The sequence below is a fragment of the Acomys minous genome (assembly GCF_964271855.1).
Source record: "Acomys minous genome assembly, chromosome: 6".
In the NCBI taxonomy this organism is placed as follows: domain Eukaryota; kingdom Metazoa; phylum Chordata; class Mammalia; order Rodentia; family Muridae; genus Acomys; species Acomys minous.
In genome coordinates this window covers 16,984,851-17,006,613 of record NC_140487.1, presented here as the reverse complement: position 1 = coordinate 17,006,613, position 21,763 = coordinate 16,984,851, and positions in this window count along the sequence as shown.

The following is a 21,763-nucleotide window of genomic DNA, read 5'->3' as shown; positions in this document are numbered from 1 at the left end:
TCTTCTATGGTGAATGCATTTGAGTTATTTTGAAGAGCAAGATGTTAAGGAATGGCTTTATGCACTTTTTTTTTTTCAGAGTATATGTCCTTGACCTTTTGGTAACACTAGGATTCTGATTATTCTGGACAAACTAATAAATGAAAAGAGTTGAGTATCACTTGTTTTCTTTACAATAACCACCTTACCCTCAGCTTCCCACTCTATGATCATTCTAGAATCCATCACCTGTTTTTTCATAGTTTACATTTACCACATTGTGATCGATACTAATATTTAGAATAATGTTATTAACAACAGTAAAGCACTGATTGTTTAAATAGGGAAATACCATATTTGCAAGGAACGTCTAGAATAACTCCTCGGACAATTATCTTAAAAGTCAATTTCAAACCAATTCATAATTTCTTTTTAGTTTTTTAAGTTCGCAGTCATTCATAATAGAGAAATTGTCCACTTTAGGGCACAGAATTATATCATATGATATTATGTTACACATATAAATTAATACAGTCTGCTAAGACTATATCTTTGTGGATTAGTTAAATCTTCATGAGAAGTGATATAGATCTGCATTGAGTGGGAAAGCACTTTATACAGGAAACTCACACTTAATTATTTCTAAAAACAATGGTGTTCAGAGTTAGTAGAAAAATATCAATATGTTTTCACCAAATTAATCTTTCATTTTTTAAATTTTTCTCTAATCATGAAAGTTTCCAAGGTTCATATTAATAATTTTAATTGATACATGTAGTGAGCCAATAAGGAGGTGGTTTCTTTCAAGTAAATAATTTTGATTTTTTTTTAAGTGAAACAAACACAAAGTGTAAACTTTCCTCAGTTAAATGTATTACCTTTTACCTCAAAACTACAACTTTAAGTCTTGATACAAGATCTTATAAGTTAATTTATACTAACTTCCAAGTTGATATGCCCCTAAATCAATGGACGTCCATTTTCATGAGTTTTATACTTGATATTTATTTTATAAATAATAATCAATGCCCATTTTCATGCCCGGAAGGATAAAATTCAAGCCCTCTTCTAGGTCAATGGTGGTGGTTGTTTTGAAGTACAAGAGAATTTTAGATGGCAGGTCATCAACAATTACTTGTTTTGTTCTTAGTAAATAAAGCAATAGTTAAACAAGTAGAATATGATCAGTTTTTCTTTTCACTGTGATGCTTTAAGATTATTGATTAGTTTACTCAAAAAGGTTTTTTGTTTTGTTTTTAACTCTCTTCTATTCTACTCTAGTGTTTGGCAAACATAGCTGTACCTCACATCTAGGATTGAGGTCTATTTCGAACTTCTTATACCAAGATGTCTTGAAGTAAATGCTTAACAACAATGGAGAGCCAGTGTTCTAAGAATTGTTGATAATATTCAATATCATCGCATGATACAGAAAACACAATATTCTATGATTTGTGTCTTCAGAACGCAAGAGTTTTCTTTAAATAAGAATTCTTGATATAATTGCCATAGTTACAGCCTTTCTGGTGTCTCTACATTGTAGATAAATTGAATCTCTACATTTATTTGTCTTATACATCTTTTATTTTGTATTCTTAGGACCGTGTATCTCCATAAACCTACCCTACTCCCTGTCACTAACCCTTTTGATGGATGTCTTATTCCTTAGCTCTACAAATTTAAATTTTGTCATTTGTTCAGGCTCCATATATAAGCAAGATCACACAATGTTTTCTGTGTCTGCTGTATCTCATTTGGCAAAATGTCGTCTGTTTCTCTCTACTTGTTGGCAAATGATATGACTTTTCGTTTTACATCAGGAAAATATTCTATTACATATTTATGTATGACACTTCAAAAGAATATTGCATACAGAACGCTAACTACACTTAGAGCTACCTTGTAAAGTAGTTCAAATGAATAATAAAAACAAAGTGCAGATCTTGAAAAATTAGGTATTAAAATTCGTCATTGTTCTTACCTGTTTCTGCAAAACATGTTTCTGATCTTTTTGAAAATTTATGTGGAGTCAACACTGAAGGTGGAGGCATTCTCAGTTTCCAGAGGACAAGCTAGAGAACTCTGGCATGGTAACAAATAGACATATATATAAATACGATGCTCAAAGATATATGGACATAAAATTTAAAAACACAAATTACTATCTAAAACATGCAGAACCCAGAATTCTCTATGCATTACTTTCAAGATAACTCACTGAATATGTAAAACATTTTGAGGGTAGATAGAGGAAAATTAAGATTAGAGACATGGAAAGAATAGCCAGAGTGACAGGAAGTAAACCCAGAGACTACGGCTTACAGATACTTTAAAAAAGGGAGCCAGCTCTGTTCAAAGATGGTGGATTTAATTTACGTTCATAAGCATAGAAAAATGCCCACTAACCACAGAGAATGAACTTCAATTACAACCTGCATCTTTAGTAAAGCGCACAAATCCTAGACTTAACTGAACTGTTCTGTGAATACATAGGAAGTGTGGAAATAAAAGAAGCAAATATACACATATTTTATGGATATTTGACTGTTAAAAACTTTAAAGAACTAAACACTATGCTTTATTGTAAGCTTATAGTTTGTCCTGGATTTCAAGGGAATTAAAATGCATTAGCTGAAGACAGTACGCTACGATGACAGTCCATTTTGTTGTTGTTGGTTTCATTTCCTAAAATATTAGTCCTAAAACCCTTGGAATTCCAAAATCATTGGTGTTTTTTATGTGATAGCAAATTGACTTCTGGGAGGGATCCTTTAGGAGTTTCAGGATAGAAAACTTTTCTTCAAGGAGGAGATTGGCCTATTGGTTGGATGACTGCCTAATCAGTCAGCAGTAGTTTAAACAATATTTCCCACATAATGAGATTCCTATACAATTTTTAATTAAATATTTTTACATATACATTTATATTAGTACACATATATAAAATAAACTGCCATGGCATCAGGAATTATATAAATGTTACATTCTTAGTGTTTTGGTTATTTGTATGTGGCAGCCTTCAAGAAAACACCTTTCCTAACTTGGTGCACCTAAAATTCTGAATGTAAATCAGTATCTATCGTATCTTGTCATTATCAGCTTAAAATATCTATCTAGACCTAAAAACATCTTAACCCCTAAACAACCAAGCTTAATTGTAAAACTGAACTATCTGGTCTTCAACCACATCAAATACTTGAGGGGGATCAGAGATCTTTCATATTGTAAAGCTGTATTGATTTCTGTGTCTTGCTGTATCACTGTCTTTGATTTGACTGTTCCTAGTTGGATTTTTACTGAAATAGTATAATATGTGACTTCCTGAGGTTTTGGATTTCTCTATTGGAAGAAGACATGAGAATCCTTGACTTGTGGGTATATAGTTAGAAATATAGGTGACTTTCATTAAGAATTAGTATAAAACCGGGCGTGGTGGCACATGCCTTTAATCCCAGCACTCGGGAGGCAGAGGTGGGCGGATCGCTGTGAGTTCAAGGCCAGCCTGGTCTACAAAGTGAGTCCAGGACAGCCAAGGCTACAGAGAGACCCTGTCTCAAAAAAACAAAACAAAACAACAAAAAAAAAGAATTAGTATAAAACAACAGAAGACATTTTCTGGGACTAACCGTTACCTTAATTTATGAAATCTAATGATATTACTAGGTAAATAGTGTTAAATTTTAATTGAAGTGTTAGGTATCCTGTCAACATCTACAGGGAATTGGTATCAAGATGAAAGTATACTTCTTATTTGGAATCAGAAATTAGAGTACCGCAGTCGATGTGACCACACACTATATTCCACCCATCTTCCACACTCATCCATAAATCTGCCTACGACAGATTGAAAATGAGCTGTAATCTTTTGTGTTCTAGGACAAGAAGGTGGTGCTAGCATCTCAACGCAAGTCAAGAGACTGAATAAGCCTTCCTAGACTCTGAATCATGGGTTGATGGCTTGCAAGCAAAGTGCTCAGTGTGCTACTCAAGGATGAGGCAAAAGTGACTGCGGTGATCAAGATGTAAAGGAACTTTATTCCCTATTTGATATAGCCATATAGTCATAATTCATTAGCTAACAACTTCTTTAGAGGAAATGGGTAGTGTCTTCATTGTAACATTTTCAGTTTTTAACGGTGTATACAAGATGAGTCCTCAATCAGTATTTGTTAAATTGCACTCAAATTTCAAAAAGTATTAAAATAATTCATTAGTTTCAAAGTCAGCACACACACACACACACACACACACACACACACACACACATATATATGAGTTAAATATTGACAATAGTGATTAATAGATAGAGGCTAGATTAGAAATAGCTAAGCTACAATGAGATCTATTTTACAGGAACAGATAAAATGATGTTGACCAAGGGGCTTTCACTTGGATGCTCTTTGTCTAGACACTGCTTCTCCATGCCTTGCCTTAGGTAGAAAGCATGGAGCACGCTAATGTTACAGAAACATAGTAAAAAGTCTTTCTTCCAAAATGGGTTGATAATGTGATGAACAAACAAAAATCACTAACTCCTATGGAAAACAAACTAGTTTATTTGGAGGTTAGAATGGTGATGCTGGCAGTTTAACACTCAGGAGCAAGTGGCTACAGCAAACAGTAAACACATCCACAAATGGCACAGACAAGAACAGCACTCAGGCAGGCAGTGCTGCTTACAGTTTGCACACAGGCCTAAGCACTCAGATGGTGTTTGCTCTTCGTTGAGTTACATAAAGTGATAGAAACATGTCTGTAAATCTTTAAAAAAAACTGCTTAAAAGATAAACAATTTTAAGCTATATGGGAAAGATTTATCAGAACTTTTTATTAGTAGTTTATCATGGCAGAAACTCCAACACTGGATAAAAACTCCTTAGAGTTTGAATCTAATCAAAATGGACTTTATTCTCATTTATAAGTTAAGCTTTGAGAGAAAGTTAACCAGTACATGCTTAGGCATGTTATATTACAGTAATAGCACATCAGCTATACTTTAATATTATGCTTAATTTAATAATTATAAGAGGTTGTATTTTTAACTTAATAGTTTTTTTTGTGAAAAACAATTTCTCTAAGATCAACAGTATATGTATATATATATATATATATAATTTATGTGTAACATATCTATTTCTACTTCTTAGTATGATGTTACTGAGTTAATAAGTCATTGATGATTATTTGTTGAATAGACACATGTCATTATCTAAGTTTTCATTTTATGAATTAAAAAAAATCAATGTCAAGTACAGTTATGTTCCCTTAAAGGAGTGAATTCTTTGGAACATGATGAAGCCTACAAAATTGTTGATTTTGTTCTGTACACAAATGAACTTAGCAGAGACACCACAGCGACATCTGCATTTTCTTCAGCCTTGGTTGAAGCCATTTTGATTGGTTTCAGATGTGTTGTGATATCTATACCCTATCGTTTATGAAGAGGGAATAAGATTCTTTTCAACTGACTTGATAATTTAAGGAGAATTGCATGGGCAATCTCTCTTTATTATAGTCAATGGCCCAGGACACAGTATAGCTTAAAATGTTCCTTTAGAAACGCTTTTGTTCATGAAGGTTCACTAAATGTCATTACCAGAAGCCTTTTTTTTTAAACTGCCTTTCTCCTGAAAATGCATTTTTTAAAGAAAATTAAGTATTTCTTTTATATAAACTTCACCGACAATGAAATGGTCATATGTTATTTGTTCTTCACACCACTCCTTAGAATTCTCAGTTCTCTTAGAAGCTCACATGGAATTGGTGCCACTCCAGGAACCTACATCCAGGGCCAACATCTATTACGATATATTTAGTTACTATACAATGCCTTCTTCTTATTAACATTAATTATGTGGTAAAGGAAATTGAATGATTCATGAAAGCAGAATGTACTTGGCTTGACCACATTATAAAATGGTGCAAATAAGAATTCTTAATGCTGTTTAACAAATGACTTTTTTTTTCACTCTTCATTAAAGCCCCTTGTTGCCATCCAATCTTGATTTTAGAAATTAAAGCTAACAACCAGATTGAGAGAATCAGGAAAGTGACAGCATGGGGCACAGTCTCAAAGCCACAACTATCAGCATGAAGCAAAGTGAACCTCCAGCTATTTCAGCTTTCAGAGAAGGCTGGGCAGGGGAGGGGTGCATATGCAGGGAGATGCAATTGCCGCCACCCTCAGCTAGAGGAAAGTGCTTGTGAATGTTGACATGAAAGCTTTTTCCCCTTAATGTTTTAATTAAATACCTAGAAGCCAACACTTCTTCTCAGTTAGTGTCAGAACACTGCTTCTTGGTGGATAAATGTTTACAGCCAAAAGCTCAGCTGAGGGTTTTTCACAAACATGACTCTAAGAACTGAGAAGGCTTTTGCTGAGGCACTTGAGAGCAAGGGAGCAGTTGCGATTATGAACCAGTAGTGTGAAAGCAGGTTGGTTTAATCCACCCAAATGTCAGTTTTTTTGGTTTGCTGGTTGGCAATCCCACCTTCATCTTCAAACAAAAGGGCACCGGTTAGTCATCTGTTTAATTTTCCAGCCTCAGTGTGTCATTTAGACGTTGAAGGAAAATCCCTTGATTCAGTCTGCCATTTCTGACAGCCTCCCTCTAGACCCCATTAATAAGCGTTTTAGAGAACGGAATGCAAAGTAGGCAGCAGGCAGTCTACAGTTAAAATGGAGAAGGAACACACAGAAGAAATGTCTCCCCTTTGTGAAGATGGTGCTCTGGCGACCTTTGGTGAAGAGCGATACGCGTTCTTTGTACAGAATTTGAAACTGTATCTTTCAAGACATTAAAGCAGCATTTGTTGCATGATAATTTTGGACGTTGTTTTAAATTTGGGGATTGGTGATAGGATACAGAAAACCTCAAGTGATATTTACAAAATGTGCAAACAATGACACAGCCTGGAAGCCAGGATGGCTTTGGTCATGCCTGGGGAATACCCTTCAGAAAACAAATATGCCACTCTTTAATGTTGGTTTGAATCTCATTATAAAATTGCAAGCAAAATGAGACCCCCTTTGCCTCACTTTGCCTCTGAAAAGAGTAATTCCACAGCAAATCAACTGTTCTCTAACAAAGCCAGCCTGCTACGACTTGTGAGGGTTTAATATTCTTTGAAAGCTCATAATTTGTTAGATTATAGTCCTTTTCTATTGAAACTTACTTTAAATTTCTTACACATTAAATATTTTAGTTGAGGTGTGTGTGTGTGTATGTGTGTGTGTGTGTGTGTGTGTGTGTGTGTGTGTATGTGTGTACATTGGGAACAGCATTACTTAATGCATCAAATGCAAATTAATGTATTATTTCTGTGGAGAAATCTTATTTCAAATAACCTTTCCCCGAGGCATTGCCTGGTCCAAGGAAATATTCCTAATTGCACAATTTGCAAAGACTCAAGTTCAACCAAGAGTGGAGCACACTAAAGCAAAGCAGTGAAAAGAACTCCTGATCTTATTCTCTGTAAAACGGGCTAGGCCCTTTAGTCATCAAGATCAGCCCTGAATTCCTCATGTGCTCACTGTAATGCAACTCTGTTTTGTTGTAATAAAAGACTAACAAGCAAGACCACAAGAGTAGAGATAACTTAGACCAAAGAAGTCCCTTTTATTTAAAGAGAAGCACTAGGGAAGTCACTTATTTTTATTCATCCAGTCCCTTAATAAAACACCAATAAAGTCTTTATATACTTTTATATCTCAGTAAACCATTCAGGCACGGGTTTTAAAACATAGAAAGGTAAGAATAATTGTTTTCTCCTAGGAATTTATTTCTCAGCTGTCTTTTTTATTAGAACAGACATTAACCTGAATTCATTTAACTGAAATAGTAAAAACATGCTTTCTAAAATGTACACAAAGTATACACACAAAATAAGCTCTCTTGTAGGTGTAATGCTTATTGAGCATAAGTGGTTAGATTATCTGAAAGAGGTCTTACACTCCCACATATACATCTGTTTTTGTGTTTTCTAAGACACCAGTTTAGTTTCAAATGAAAGAGATTAAGACACTGGCAACCTCAGGGCACTCAGGTTTCTGATATTCACTGAGTATCCTCTAACTTTTACCTTCTTATAGTGGTAATCAATAGTGGTAACAGGTACATTTGTCTAGAAGGCTCTCCTTGTGGACATATCTGTCCATCAGGATGTATTTAAATTCAGATTTGGAAGTTATCTAGTTATGAGCCAACAAATTTTCACTGCATATTTTATCATATACCTGTTTTTTATTTCATCAGCTTAAACACTAATTTTCAGTGTTTTGAAAGCACATTTAGTACATTAGAAAGTGTTTTCAGTGGGGACGTTCATGAATTCAGGATAGACTTTGTTAATATATCAATTTTAATAGCTGTCAAGAAAAGTTTTCTGAATAAGGGCAACATTATTTAAAAATAATTAATTTATTTTTATTGCCTTTTATCAATATATAATATCTTGTATTATATTGTTAAAAAACTTGGTTATGAACGTCCAACCAATGCCTGGCTCAACGCAAGACACCCCCATGGGAGAGAACCAACCCCTGACCCTTTTAAGGGTATTCTATTATGCTGCAGACAGCAGCTTTAACAGTGTTGTTCTCTGAGATGCTCAACCCAGCACCACCTGGCAACAAATGCTGAGACTCACAGCCAAACAGTGGGTCTAGTGGGTCTAGTGGGTCTAGGGAGTCTAGTGGAAAAGTGGAGGGAAGGAGAAAAGGACCTGGAGGTGACTGGATCTTCACAAGAAGATCAACAGAGCTGACTGATCAGGGCTCAGAGGGGCCTGCTGAGACTGAGGCATCAACCAACGACCTTGTTTAGACTGGAGCTAAGCTACCGGCAGGGATGTGGCCTGAAAGTTAGCTTCATGAGGGACCTCTATTGAGAGTGGGGGAGGGGGTTAGTGAAAAAGGAGGAAAGGTGAGGAGGGACGGGGTTGCCATTGGGGTGTGAAAAATATTTCATATTCAACAATATTTTTAAAAGTGTAAAAGAATGGCTTTTGCTTCAAATGATCAAATGATGTTCTTTATAGGAAAGCATTTTCAAGCATAATAATTAACTGCATTTGAATATCTATATTCACATGTGAAATATAGACAACAGTATCATTCTTTGATGTCATTCCATTAAATCGTAATTTTCTCTTCATTGTTAGAGCCTTTAAATACCACGAGAAAAAAAAAGGTAGCCATTCAGTAAGCTGTCAATTACTACAAGTTACAAGCACCACCAATGGGCTTAATGCTGCCATGTCCAGTGTAAGAAGGCTAACAGCAAATGTAGTCAAATGGTGAGAATCTCCTTCTACTGACATGGAAACAAAGCTGCAACCGAGTTGAGAATGAAATAAATAAGTACATAGTATCCCAGAACATTATCTATAAGCCTGAGTCACATGTTTATTATGAGCAACAAGGTCTTTCTAGGTTATCATATTATTTTAAGAAACATTGCATTTTGAAAGTTTGGTGCTTTAAATGAGAAGACTCCCCCCCCCCCCCCCGCCCAATATGCTCACTTATTTTAATGTTTAGTTTCCAGTTGGTAGACTCCTTACAGAGAATTGGGAGATGGCCTTGTTGGAGGAGCTGTGTCACTGGGGATGGGCTTTGACATTTCAAAAGTCAATTCCAAGCTGAGTCTTTCTTTGCCTCCTGCCTGCCACTTATGGATCAGATGCAGGGGCTCAGCTACTGCTTCTGTGCCATGCTTGTGTCTTCTGTCATGATCCCTGCCATGGCGGGCATGGACTAACCCTCTGAATCTATAAGCAAGCCCCAATTAAACGCTTCTTTTTATAAGTTACCTTGGTAATGATGTCTTTCGCGGTAATGGAACTGTGCCTCTGACAGGGAGTTATACCAGTGGTCTTCAAATTCATGTACAGGTAACATGGAAATAATGAGCCACATTTTGCCTGAAGGATGTCTAGACAGTAATAATGTAGCAATTATCTTTTTAAAAAAATTTTTCAAATTCCATATACACCCTTTCTAAACTATCTGACTTTGCAAGGAAGGCAGTGTGCTTTCCTAAGCTCAAATTTTTTTGATACACCCCCTGTTACAGCTTTACCAATGAAAGTGGGAGCTACCACAAACCCTATGTTCTTTAATAAATGTTTCCAGGCTAGGAAAGCATCTGAGGTACAAGTTGGGGAAATTTCAAGAAGCCGATGGACAGAATATTCTCCACCGTAGAGTGGAGAGTGGGATATGACTTTCTCACATACTCTGGTGCCTCACCTTTGACCATGTCCCCTGGAGGGGGAGACCTGGTGGCACTCAGAGGAAGGACAGCAGATTACCAAGAAGAGACTTGATACCCTATGAGCATATACAGGGGGAGGAAGTCTCCCTCAGGAACAGTCATAGGGGAGGGGAGTAAGGGGAAAATGGGAGAGAGGGAAGAATGGGAGGATACAAGGGATGGGATAACCATTGAGATGTACCAAGAATAAATTAATAAAGGAAAAAAAACCAATTTATCTCTCTACTTAACTTCCAGTCATCTACAAGCCAATTGTTGGCTCCTGCACATGCCTAACACCTGTATACCAGTGGGTTTACCAATATACAATGAAAACAATACACACATACAAAGTCCACAACTAAGATGAGTTTCATGGAGGATTCTGAACTTGAAACAGTAAAGAAAAATCATCAATTGCTATATGAAAGAAGGATCTACATTTGAGAGAGCTGTGACTATCTTTGCACCTTCAGCACTAGCCATATGTTCTCCTGAGATGGGTTTAATTAAATACATGCCTTAAAACTTTTAATAAAAGTATAATCAGGGCCAGGTGTGATAACACATATACTTAATTCTACTACTCAGAGTTCATAGGCAGACAGATATATGAAAGTTCCAGGCTGCTTGATCTACATAGTGAGTTCTAGTCCAATCAGGGGTGACCAGTTAGGACCTGCCTTAAAAACATTAATAAACTGAGACTCACAGCCAAACTTTGGGGCAGAGTCCAGGGTGACTTAGAGAAGAGTTGGGGGGTAGAAGGACCTGAAGGGGACAGAATCTCCACAAGGAGAACATATCTGGGCCCAGGAGACCTACAGAGGCTGATACACCATGCATGGAGCAGACCTAGACCCCCTGTTCAGATGTGGTCCACAGGCAGCACAGTCTCCATGTGAGCCCCATAATATGGGGAGTAGGGGCTGCCTCTTATATGAACCCTGATGGCCATGCCCCACTGACAGGGCAGCCATGCCAGCCCACAGAGGAAATGGATGCAGGTGTGCTGGTGAGACTTGATAGGCTGGGATCAGATAGTAGGGAAGAGGGCCCCCCTTTCTTTAGCCTAGGTGAAGGGGAGAGGGAGGAAAAGGGAGAGAGGATAGGGCCATAAAAAGAGGAGTTAGGAGGCTACAATTGGAATGTAAAGTGAATAAATTAAAAATAAACAAACTTAATATTAAAACATAATAATAATAAAACAGATATACTTAGAATGCATATGCAGTAGAGTTATGACTGTCCTTAAAGTCTGAACATTTTAAGATGAAAATATCAGGTGCTATCTCAAACAAATACAAAGGAATATAGTTTTCTCGATTTGTTTATATGAGCATGCAAAGAAAATATTGAGCACTATTTTCATAAATAGTTTTCTCTATTGTAATGAAATAGAAGAGGACTCAATAAATTACATCTCAGGGACAAACTGAATGATGCTCTGTTGGTCACTCTGGTTGTTTATAAAGCCTGAAGATGAAAGTATATTTTATCTTTTTAAAGGTTAAATTTTAAATGGCTTCTAAAGCATCTACACAACATTACTAATTTTCTCTCCTCTTTGAAGGAGGCTGAACTATTTGCTAATTAGTCAGTTAAAATTTGCCAACAGTTGATGTAGGTGACCTTCTCATTAGTTGGTTTTCTTACATGTCTGTACAAACCATATCTTCCTTCCTTTGACCTAGATTTATTAATCATTATATTTTATAGATTACAATTGGTTTCCATTTAAATTGTTTCTTAACTCTTCCTGTTCTTATGGTTTCATTTTTTTTGGTGTTTTCCAGTGGTATAATTTAGGTACTCTCAGAAGCAGAGACAAAAATTACATTAATTTTGCAAGAAGGTAAGACTCCTGGGAAGAAAGTGTTACGCAGAGATCACAGAGGCTGGAAGACCCATCAGAGGGATGCAGGACTAATTTCACAGAAAACAGAGCAAGTAAAAAGGAAGGAAGAAAGTTTTGGTAGGAAGTTGGCTTGATTAAAAGTCAGTACTTAGAAAGTTTTAGCTATTATGTTGGGGAGTCTTCATGACAAAGAAATATTCGCAGGAACACACTGTTTAAGAATTCTGTTGCTAATACTCACTGTGTGAAAATACTCAATGGAAGTACAGTTTCATCAACAGCTGGGAGACAGGTTTTTCCCCCATTTGATTATAATGTCATAAAAAAGCCAGGCATGGTGGTGGACATTTGTAATCTCAGCACTTGAAGAGGCATAGGCAGATGGATCTCTGTGAGTTCAAGGCCAATCTGGTCTACAAAGAAAGTACAGGACAGCCAAAGTTACACAGAGAAACCCTGTCTCAAAAAAGAAAAAAAAAGTCAAATATTCTAAATATTCTTCTCTTTTTATTCCATATTGATTTTTTAATCAGCCTGTCTGAATTCAATTTCTCTCAATTATTTAATTATTTCTTTTATTTTTGGAAGGCATAGAATAATTACATCCTTTCCCCTTCCCTTCCTCCCTCTAAATTCTCCCATATTCTTCTCCTTACTCTCTCTCTCTCTCACACATTCATGGCATCTTATTTTCTTAATTGTAATATATATATTCACAACACACATATACACTCCTATGGTGTACTCAGTCTGTGTAATATTACTTATTTGCATGGAAAAGAAGTGGAAAAATAATATCCAGTTTGTAAGCCATGGGGGGAAATGAGAGGTCACTTAAAAATACTTAATTAGCAACTAGAACCTCACAGAAATACTAAGTTAGTAAAACATAAGTATAAGAGATACAATTAAAAGAGAAGAATCACTAATTAAAAATACGTACCAGAGGCTTGCCCACGGGTGGTGGGGAGGGAAATCTTCTCAACTGAGGTGCCCTCTTCTAAAATGAGTCTAGGTTGTATTGAGTTGGTACATAACTAAGCTGCACAGCACCGATTCACATGTGTTAGTATTTGGAAAAAACAATAGGTTTGTTTTATTCATGAGAAGACATTCAGTGTTATATTGCATGTTAGGGTGACCATGGCCAACAGTTTGTACTGAATCCACTAGAGAGAGCAAAAGGGACTTTTGAATATTTTCAACAAAAACAAACATTAAATATTGAAGGAGATAGATATGAGTTATATGATTTGAACATTATACATCTATTAAAATATTATATAACACCCCACTAAAATACATAATTTTTATGTCTTTGCATATTAAATTAAATTTAATAAAGCTTAAAAACATAACTTTCTCAGAACAACACTAGCAATTAAGTGAAAAGGGATGTATATCTAAAAAACTTAAATTTCTGTTTGAAGTTTGATTTATATATTAATTTTTATTAGTTGTTCACTTTACGTCTCCATCATAGCCGCCTTCCCTCTTCTCCTTCCAATCACACTCTCCCTCTCTGTTTCCCCATCTCTGCTCCCCTACTCTTCAGAGATGAGAGAAGGCATCCTCTTCCCCTGTGGCCTGGTGAGATAGCCCTGCAATTTTATTTTTTTTTAATTATCAGAATTTTTACAGTAACTGCTCATCTAAATCATCAAAAATAAAATAATAAGTATTTTATGTGATCAATAGACCAAGACTTTTTTATTTTCATTTTTCAAGGTTTATATTTGTGTGTGTGTGTGTGTGTGTGTGTGTGTGTGTGTGTGTGTGTGTGATGTGTGAGTGTCCATGGATTTCAGAAGATGACATTGGATCCTCTGAAGCTACAGACGGTCCTTGGAATACTACTGATGCAGTACTGGGAATCTTAACTGATATGAAGAGCACCAAGTGCTTTTAACTGTGAAGCTTTCTTTGCAGACTCCAGAACCAACATTTTTCATATGTTTGATGACAGAGTTTATAGATTTTTAAGCTCCTCTGACAATAATTAGGACTACTTTAAATTAAAATGAATGATTTATGAAATACAACCTAATGTTCTCTATTATGGAACTAGCCTTACCATATCACTATGTGGTCAAGTTTCTGTGTGTTTTCATTTACTTCTTTTTAGCTTCAAATGTTTTTATAAGACATTTATCATACTTAGAAATTCATTTTCATTTGACTTGTTTAACATATTGTGTTAGGGGTATTTAGGCCTTTTTCCTATAATAAAATACCATGACCTAAAGTAACTTGGTGAAGAAGCAGTTTATTTCAGCTTACCGTTACATATAACACTCCGCCACAGTGAAATGTTAGGACAGGAACCTGGAGGCAGGAGCTGACGCAGAGGCTGTGGAGGAGTGCTGCTTACTGGCTTGCTTCTCTTCCCTTGCTCAGCCTCTTTTCTTATAGCAACCAGAGCCACAAGTTCATGAGTGGTGCTGCCCTCAGTTAACTAGGCTCATTCACACAAATCATCAATCAGGAAAATGTACTAGAGCCTTGCCTACAAGCAAACCTTAGAGTGGCATTTTATGCATTGACAGCACACCTTCCCAAATTAATAGCTTATTTCAACTTGACATAAAACTAACCAGCCTTGCTTACATATCTAGTTCTGAAATAGGATATTATGAACATTTTACCTGGGAATTTTTAACTCTTTTAAAAATTGGTTTTATTTTTATCTTTGAGATTTTAATTTAATCAAAACTTTTCTTCTCCCCTTTCCTCCCTCTAAAAGCTTCTATATATCTCTACCTTATCTCGTTTAAATTCATGCCCTTTTTGCATTAATTGTTATTGAATACCTATGTGGATTGTATATAATATATTATTCCCAAATATAATCTGTTGAGTTCATATACTGATACTTGTATTTTTGGAATGTATGATTTTAGTTCTGACCATTTGGCACTTTAGCTGCCCCAAACATGAGGTAAACAAGAATGACACCAAGAGACATGCCGAATTGGACTGAGACAAGGCCACAGCCCTCAATCCTATACAAGGAATTACAAGCCTGTGAGTGAAGCTGAGATTGGGAGTGCTCTCCCTCAGGAAATGGCATACTGAATGATTGTCCTGCAACATTTTCTCAGCACAACAGGGTGAGATGGCTCCACTCTGTGTGTTCTTGGATCATTTATAGCATAGACTCTTCAAACTTTGAAATTACAAACTTGCTCCTGATTTTACTATTCTTGGATGCCTTTGGAACATTACCAAACTATGGCTATAGAAACTATTTAGTTAGTGTAGTGCTTTGAATATGAAATGACTTTAAAAACTCCAAGCAGGAAGGGGCATTGCGCTGCTTTCTGATCGCATTTCTTCTTTCAGTTTGATGCTGCAGTGCACATGAATGACCAAATCTACAGAGGAAATCCCTCCAATGACATTCCAAGATCTACGTTATTATACTCATTGTTGCTTCTCTTCTATCAGTTCTCCCTTTTACATCTTTCATGTTACTTCCCCTGAAATGAATCACAGTATTATTAAACTTATTCTATAAGCCAAACATGGCAGTTATTTGAACATCAAGGAAATCTAAATAGAAATATATCTTTTTTCATTTAAATTTTTAAAAAATATATTCACTTTATGTCCAAATCATAGCCTCCTCCTTTGTCTCTGCCTGCTCCCACCCCCCCTCCCTTTTTCCCTGATTGGCCCTCCACTAGTCCTCAGAGAAGGGAAACCCTTCACCCCTTTCAACCGATCCTAGCCTACCAAGTCTCTAGGTATAGATAGATGTTTTAGGTTGATAATGACAAGATGTGATGGAGATTGATTTACATTCAGAATTTTAGATGCACCAAGATAAGAAAGATGTATTCTTCAAGGTTGTCAAATACAAATAGCCAAAACACTAAGAATGTAATATTTATATAATTCCTGACTGTGTCATGATTCTTCTTGCTATAGGTAGTTTATTGTGTGTGTGTGTATATATATATATATATTGTGCAATAATATAAATGTCTGTAAAAATTAAAACATATTTAACTAATAAAAAAGATGAAAAATAACGATTGTCTGTGTCCCCTTTTTTTGGGCTGGGTAAGGCACCCCTTTAGTGGGAGTGATCGAGGAGTAGGCAACAGAGTCCATGGCAGGGACAGACCCTGCTTCCCTCACCATGGGATCCCTATGAAGACCGAACTTCCTATGGGCTATGTCCTTGTTTGACACCTCAGTCTCTGCTGGCCTTCCTAAGCCCAGATTTGTTGGTTCTGTTCATGTACTTGTGGAGCTCCTGTCCCCTCCAGGTCCTTCTATTACCCCTTTCTTCCATAAGACTTTCTGCTCTCTGCCCAACATTTGTCTAAGAGACTCAACTTCTGCTTCAGTCTCTTGCTGGGTAGAGTTTTCAGAGGACCTCTCTGGGAGGCTCCCTTCCTGTTCCCTCTCTGCAACAGCTTGCAGTGTTTATTCTATTTGTCCTTCTGAATGAGAATTAAGCATCATCCCTTGGGTCTTTGTTACTTAGCTTCTTTTTGTCTGTGGATTATAATATGGTCATTCTGTATTATATGGCTAATATCTACTTATAAGTGAATATATACCTTGCCTGTCTTTCTGGGTCTGGGTTACTTCACTCAGGATGATCTTTTCCAGCCCCATCCATTTGCCTGCAAATTTCCTGATGTCCTTGCTTTTGATAGCTGAATAAGATTCCATTGTGCAAATGTTCCACAGTTTCTTTATCCATTCTTTGGTTGAGGGACATATAGGTTGTTTCCAGATTCTGGCTATTAAGAATAAATCTGCTATAAACATGGTAGAATAATAGTCCTTGTTGCATGGTGGAACATCTTTTGGGTATATAACCAGGAGTGGCTTAGCTGCATCATGATGTAGCACTATTCACAATTTTTTTTTCTGAGAAAGTGACAGATTGAATTTCAAAGTGGTTGTACAGAATTGCACTCCCACAAAACCACTTTCATTTTGTGAAGGATGATAAATATGCATTTATATGCATGTTTCTACTTGTAGACGTCCATCTTGACCAGCACCATTTGTTGAATATGCTATCTTTTTTTCATTGTACAGTTTTGGCTTCTTTGTCAAAAGTCAAGTGTCCATTGGTGTGTGGGTTTACTCCTGGGTCTTTGATTTGATTCCATTGATCTGCAAGCCTATTTCTATGCAGGTAAAATGCCATTTTTATCACTGTTGCTCAGTATTACAGCCTGAAATTAGGGGTGGAGATACCTCCAGAAGATTTTTTTATTGTACAGGATTGTTTTGACTATTCTGAGTTTTTTGTTCTTCTATATGAAGTTGATTGTTCTTTCAAGGTCTGAAAAGAAATATGTTGGTATTTGATGGCAATTGCATAGAATCTGTAGTTTGCTTTTGGTAAGATGGCCAATTTTACTATGTTAATTCTACCTATCCATGAGCATGAGAGATCTTTCCATTTTCTGATATCTTCTTCAATTTTGTTCTTCAGAGACTGTTTTCATGTAGATATGTTATGATTTTATTGTTGTTGTTTTCTTTTTTATTTTTAAAGGGTGTTAATTTCTTTCTCAGCTCATTTGTCTTTTGTATACAGGAGGGATACTGATTTTTTAAAAATTAATTTTGTCTTCAGCTACTTTGATAAAGGTGTTTATTAGCTGTAAGAGTTCCCAGGTAGAATTTTTAGTGTCACGTATGTATATTATCAAATCAACTGCATTTGACTTCTTCCTTTCCAGTTTGTATCCCTGTGATCTCTTTGAATTGTCTTATTGCTCTAGCTAGGACTTCAAGAAATATGTTTAAGACATAAGAAGAGAGACTAAGCCTTGTTTTAGTTCTAATTTCAGAGGAATTGCTTTAAGTTTCTCTCCATTTAGTTTGATGTTGGCTATAAACTTACTTTAAATTGCCTATACTTTGTTAAGTATGTGCCTTTCATCCCTGACCTCTCCAAGACTTTAACATGAATGGGTTTTGGATTTTGTCAAATGCTTTTTTTTGGTATGTAAGGAGATGATCTTGTGGATTTTTTTTTTCTTTTAGTTTGTTTATATGTTGAGTTACATTAATGGATTTCCATATAATGAACCACCCATGCATGCCTGGGATGAAACCTACTTGGTCATGGTGAATGATAGTTTTTTATCTGTTCTTGGATTTGGTTTACTAGTATTTTATTGCATATTGCATTGAATTTCATGAGGGAAACTGGTCCAAAATTATCTTTCTTTGTTGGGTCTTTGTGTGGCTTAGGTTTCAAGGTGACTGGGGCCTCATAGTACGAGTTTGATAATGTTCCTACAGTTTCTATTTCACAGAATAATTTGAAGAATATTGGTATTAGCTCTTTTTTGAAGGTCTGGTAGAATTCTGGGCTGAATTCATCTGGCCCTGAGCTTATTTTTGTTAGGAGACTTTTGGTGACTTCTATTTCCCTAGGAGATACAGGACTATTTATGTTATTTGCCTGATCTTTATTTATCTTTCGTCAGTGGAATCTATCTAGAAAATTGTCCATTACATTTAGATATTCAAATTTTGTGCCATATACACTTTTGAAGTAAAACTTAATGATTCTTTGGATTTCCTCAGTGTCTCTTGTTATGTCTCCTTTTTCATTTCTTGTTTTGTTGATTTTGATAGTACGTTCCTGTCTTTTTCTTAGTTTGGCTAAAGGTTTGTCTATCTTTTTGACTTCATCTAGGAACCAGTTCATGGTTTCACTGATTTGTTGAATTTTCTTTTTGTTCCTAATTTGTTGATTTTAGCCCTGATGTTGATGATTCCCAGCCTCTTGGGTGTGTCTGCTTATTTTTTTCTCCTAGGGTCTTCATCTGTGCTATTAATCTGCTTGTGAGAGATGTCTCCAATTTCTTTATGAAGGCTCTTAGTACTATGAGCTTTCCTCTTAGCACTGCTTTCAATGTGTCCCATTAATTTGGGTATATTTTGCCTTCATTTTCATTGAACTTAAGAAGTCTCTAATTTCTTCCCTCACCCAGTTGTCCTTGAATACAGAGTTGTTCAGGTTCCATGAAGGTATAAGCTTTTTGCAATTTCTTTTATTGTTTCTGTCTAGCTTTAATTCATCTTGGTACAATAGATTATTTCAATCTTCTATCTGTTGAAGCTTGCTTTGTGAAGGACTATATGATCAGTTTTGCAAAAGATTCTCTGAGGTGCTGAAAGAAAAGGTATATTGCTTTGCATTTGGGTGAATGGTTCTGTAGGTGTCTGTTAGATCCACTTGATTCATGACATCTGTTAATGTTGTTATTTCTCTATCTCTAGTTTATGTTTTGTTGACCTGTCTGTTCGTGAGAGTGGGGTGTTGAAGTCTCCCAATATTAATGTGTGAGTATTGATGTGTGCTTCAGACTTTATCAATGTTTATTTTACAAATGTAAGTGGCCTTAATTTGGGGCATAAGAATTGAGATGTCATCTTGGTGGATTTTTCCTACATAGAGTGTGGTTGAAAATCTATTTTATTACATATTAGAATGGCTACTCCAGCTTGCTTCTTGGGTTCATTTGCTTTGAAAATACTTTTCCGTCCTTTTACTCTAGGTATTATCTATTTTGGTAGCTGACGTGTGTTTCTTGTATGTAGCAGAATGGTGGGTCCTGTTTATGCATCCATTTGTTTAGCTCATATCTTTTTTTTTTAAGAGCTTGCCTTTTATATTATTTATTAATTAATTCATATTACATCTCAATTGTTATCCCATCCCTTGTATCCTCCCATTCCTCCCTCCCTCCTGCTATTACCCTATTCCCCTCCCTTATGACTGAGACTGAAGGGGACCTCCTCCCACTGTATATGATCATAGGGTATAAAGTCTCTTCTTGGTAGCTTGCTATCCTTCCCCTGAGTGCCACCAGGCCTCCCTATCAAGGGGACGTGGTCAAATATGGGGCACCAGAGTTCATGTGAAAGTCAGTCCCCACTCTTTACTCATCTGTGAGAATGTCCTGTCCAATGGCTAGATCTGGGTATAGGTTCGATGTTTACTGCATGTATTGTCCTTGGTTTGTGTCATAGTTTGAGTAGAACCCCTAGCCCATCTCTTTTCTTTGGGGAGTTAATTCCATTGTTGTTCAGAGATATTAATGACCAATGATAACTAGCTCCTGTTATTTTGATGTTGGTGGTTGTAGTGTGTTTATGTCTTTCTTTTGTTATTGCTGCAGTGGTGTATTTATTTCCTTTGTTTTTTTTTTTTTTTGTTTTTTTTTGGGGGGGGTGTAGTTTATTTCCTCAATTGGAGTTTTCCTTCAAGTGTCTTCTGCAGGGCTGGGTTTGTGTGTAAATATTGTTTAAATTTGGTTTTATCATGAAATGTCTTGTTTTCTCCATCTACTGTGATTGAAACTTTTGCTGAGTATAGTAGCCTAGTTAGGCATCTGTTATCTCTTAGGGTTTGTAAGACATCTTCCCACACCCTTGTAGATTTTATGGTCTCTGCTGAGAAGTCAGGTGTGATTCTAATTGGTTTGCCATTATATGTTACTTGGCTTTTTTGCGATGCAGCTTTTAATATTTTTATTTGTTCCATATATTTGGTGTTTTGATTATTGTATGGCAAGAGTATTTTCTTTACTCTTCCAATATATTTGGTGTTCGGTAGGCCTCCTGTATGCTTCCAGGAAACCCTTTCATTATATTGGAGAATTTTTCTTTTATTACTTTGATTTTTTTTTTCTGGACCTTGGAGCCAGGAATCTTCTCTTTCTTCTATTTTTAACATTCTCAGGTTCTGTCTTTTCATGGTGTCCTTGACTTCTTGGATGTTTTGTGTCAGGAATTTTTTTAGATTTAACTTTTTTTGATGGATGTATCTTCCTCAGTTAGTGCTTTTTTTACTGTTTCCATTTGTATCATCAGATATTGAACAGTTTTATTGATTTCCCTCACCAGTTTGTTTGTATTTTCCTGTATTTCTGTGAGTGATTTGTTCATTTCCTCTTTTAAAACCTCAATCTGTTTTACTGTATCTTACTCTATTTCTTTCAGGGCTTCCTTCTTAAAGGCCATTATCATCTTCATTACCAAAGCTTTAATGTCATTTTCTTGTGTTTTAGTTGTGTTATGGTATCTGTTGCTGCTTGCTAGTTGAAAACTAGGTCCTGGAGATCACATCTTGTTCTGGGTTTTGTTAGTTGTGGTTTTACACTGGCTTTTTGCCATCTGCTTGTCTCTATCAATGGCTGGTGGATCTTAGTACCCTCTGGAGTTCTGGGGAATGCCCTCTTTGGACTGGTGGGTATAGTCTCTGACAGGCACGTGGTTCTCAGGGAATTACCTGAGGCTCTCCTCTGATGTATGATGCTCAGGACTGTCTAGGCAGGGACCCTCCTCTCACTAGGGGAAGTCCCTGAGTCAGCCGCTCCATGCTCCACGACCAGCTTTCTTGCTTTGAGATTAATGAGCTCCATCAGCCCAGGCAATGTGCTTAGATACTATTCTTTCCGGAGCCATTTTGGAGAACCCTGTTCTCAGGACTAGTTCTTCTCATTGGGAAAATAGGATGCACTGTGGAGTGGCAGCTGGGGCTATTTCAGTGGATCCCAGGTGTAGGAACCAGGCTCGACTGGGCTGCCTGCCTGTCTTGCTGTTTCATGTCCTGTTTCTAGCAGCTTCCACGTCTGTGTTTATCTTGCTTAGCTAGTCGTGTGTGTTTACTGCTCTG